At 45.4% G+C, this 2,890-nt stretch overlaps 1 pseudogene across 1 annotated transcript; it reads left to right on the forward strand.

The window, feature by feature from the left end:
- The first annotated feature begins 299 nt into the window (after positions 1-299).
- LOC310780574 (beta-1,3-galactosyl-O-glycosyl-glycoprotein beta-1,6-N-acetylglucosaminyltransferase 4 pseudogene) lies at positions 300-1,824 on the forward strand (annotated as a pseudogene). Its single transcript has one exon. The product of its transcript is annotated as a beta-1,3-galactosyl-O-glycosyl-glycoprotein beta-1,6-N-acetylglucosaminyltransferase 4 pseudogene (transcript).
- Positions 1,825-2,890: the final 1,066 nt, after the last annotated feature.

Genomic DNA, 2,890 nt, shown 5'->3' on the forward strand with positions numbered 1-2,890 from the left:
TACATCATGATATACAGTAGGTGGCAATCTTTTGTGTTCGATTGTAAATTCAGTTTTTCGGTCAACTTCTGCAACAGCCCTCAGGCTCAAAGTCTTTGTTACCCACAAGCATCTGTTGCTAGCTCCAATTTACCAAGTGTTCCAAGCCCTTGACGTATGTGCACGTCCACTCCACTCGACCGCAGCCTTGTTAGGCATACTGTGAGTCTACTGTAACCTACATGAGCTTTTCTCTGCTTTACCACAGAATGAAAAAAAGATGTAGACAACTGTTCAGAAGACCAAGAAAGAAGCAATTCATGTCTTCACTGCTGGCTATAGGCCTATGTCTTCTGATATTGGTCAGTTTGAAATACAACTACCGGTACATCATCACAGAACCTTTTGGATCCACTGCAGTTTTTAATGACATCCATGGGTTTCACAAGTATAACATCGACTGCTCAGCTATATATGATATGGACCCAGTGGAGGTGGGGAAATCACTGGTCATCAGAAGGACACACGTCGTGGAGGAAAACGACGAAAGTCTGGTGAACCTCACCTCAAGCTGTCCACATTTCCTCAGGTCCGGCGGCTATGAGGCTGTGTGCGCGTCCGAGGAGGAGAGAGACTTCCCTCTCGCCTATTCGCTGGTGGTTCACAAATCTGCCTGGATGGTGGAGAGACTCCTCAAGGCGTCGTACTCCCCCAGTAATATCTACTGTATCCACTACGACCAGAAGGCTTCGGCTCAGTTCATCTCCGCCATGGAGGGCTTGGCACGCTGTTTGCCCAACGTCTTCATTGCTTCCAAACGAGAGTCTGTCATCTATGCCAGCATTAGCCGGCTGAACGCTGACCTCAACTGTCTGTCTGACCTCTTGGGGTCAGAGGTTAAGTGGAAGTATGTCATCAACCTCTGTGGGCAGGACTTTCCCCTCAGGTCCAATATGGAGCTGCTGTCGGAGCTACGGAAGCTAAATGGTGCCAATATGTTGGAGACATGCCGCCCCACTGATTTTAAGAAGGGGAGGTTCACCTTCCACTATGAGGTGCAGGAAGCCAGCTTCGAATACCAAAAACTTCCTGTGAAAACCGAACAAACTAAGGACCCGCCTCCGCATGGTATTGAGATGTTCACTGGCAATGCCTACTTTGTGTTGTCCCGTGAGTTTGTCGTGTACATGAAGTCGTCAGCCCTGGTCAAAGATTTCCTGACCTGGTCGGAGGACACCTACTCCCCCGACGAACACTTCTGGGCCACTCTGGTGCGAGTACCAGGTGTGCCCGGGGAGGTGCCCAGGTCCCAGCCTGATATCACAGACTTGATGAGCAAGACCAGGCTGGTGAAGTGGCACTACCTGGAGGGTTCACTGTACCCAGCCTGCACAGGTACACACATTCGCAGTGTGTGTATTTTTGGGGCAGCAGAACTGAATTGGTTGCTCAACTACGGTCACTGGTTTGCGAATAAGCTGGACCCCAAAGTGGACCCCATCCTCATTCAGTGCCTTGAGGAGAAACTTCAGGAAAAACAAAGATCCTTGCAATCAATGTCATCGTCACCAAGTTGTCCCATGGGTTCACTTAGGTAGACGTAAGCTAAGGTCCATTTGACATTTGGTAGCAGTAATATCTATATTTATTATGTTGTCTTGTTTTTAGCCTGTTTCAAAGGGGGTGAACATTTCAGAGGAGGTCTTCAGGCTTTTCACAGGTTGGCAATAGAAGCTAATGCACACCTTTAGTTTCTTGTGGACAGATTCAAGATTCAAGATTTTTATTGTCACTCCGTGGTACAAGTATCACGTGTGAAATTCTTGTGCTGTGGACTCCGTTTACAACATAGTACAAATATAACAGGGCATATGAGTGCAAAAACAACAAGAGACACAACAAGCAATAAGGCAGTAGAGTGATACGACAAGTCAGAGACAGTGGCATATTCACTGCACATAGGTGCACATGTCATGTGCATACTTTAGACGTGCTTAATTATGATGCCAATCTTGGCTCCTGGCCAGCACGGTATACAATCGATTTCAAAGTATTACTGCTTGTTTAAAGGCCCTGCAAGGTTTATTGTACCTCCTAAATGATATGATATGATGATATGATGTGTTGTATGTTTAATGTGTCAGGACTCTTGGAAGAGTAGCCTTTGGCTAAAAGAGATCCTAATAAAAACTCAAACTCTAAACTCTAAAACTCTGCTCACTGTAAACCAATCAGATCCCTCAGATCATCATGTGTCTCCTAAATGTACCTAGAGTTCAATCTAAATCAGGCGAAGGTGCATTTAGTCACTATGGTGGTGTTCTTTGGAACAAACTGACCTGAGATCTGCTGCTACAACTGCATCGGTCTTAAAACATTGTTTGGCTTTTGCTAGTTGGCGTGTGTGTATGCTGTAGTCCGTGTGTGAATGCTATTGTATGTGTATGACACAGGGCTATAAAAAGCTGTATTTTACCTACTGTGTGTGTGTGTGTGTGTGTGTGTGTGTGTGTGTGTGTGTGTGTGTGTGTGTGTGTGTGTGTGTGTGTGTGTGTGTGTGCGTGCACGTGCGTGCGTGCGCGAGAGCACCCGCACGTGTGGCTGAAAGGTTATTTATAAATGTGTGTGTGTTCTATCTCATCTGTTTATTGTTACTATTTTTGCATTTTTATGTGAAGCATGTTGAACTTACCCCGTGTATGAAATGTACTATACAAATAAAACTGACTTGACTATAAATAGTAGATTGTATTGCTTCCTCTGCTGCGGGCTGACCCAATCTTTACTGTGTCAATAAAAGTGGTACAGCCTTGTACCCTTTTTTCTGACAGTGTACAGTCCTTGTCTGGGTTGTTATGTGAAGATGCGTTTGGAGTTATGGGGTATTAGTATTTGGTATCAGTATCAGTAT

The sequence above is a fragment of the Poromitra crassiceps genome, assembly GCF_964638095.1.
Source record: "Poromitra crassiceps genome assembly, chromosome: 8".
Lineage (NCBI taxonomy): Eukaryota > Metazoa > Chordata > Actinopteri > Beryciformes > Melamphaidae > Poromitra > Poromitra crassiceps.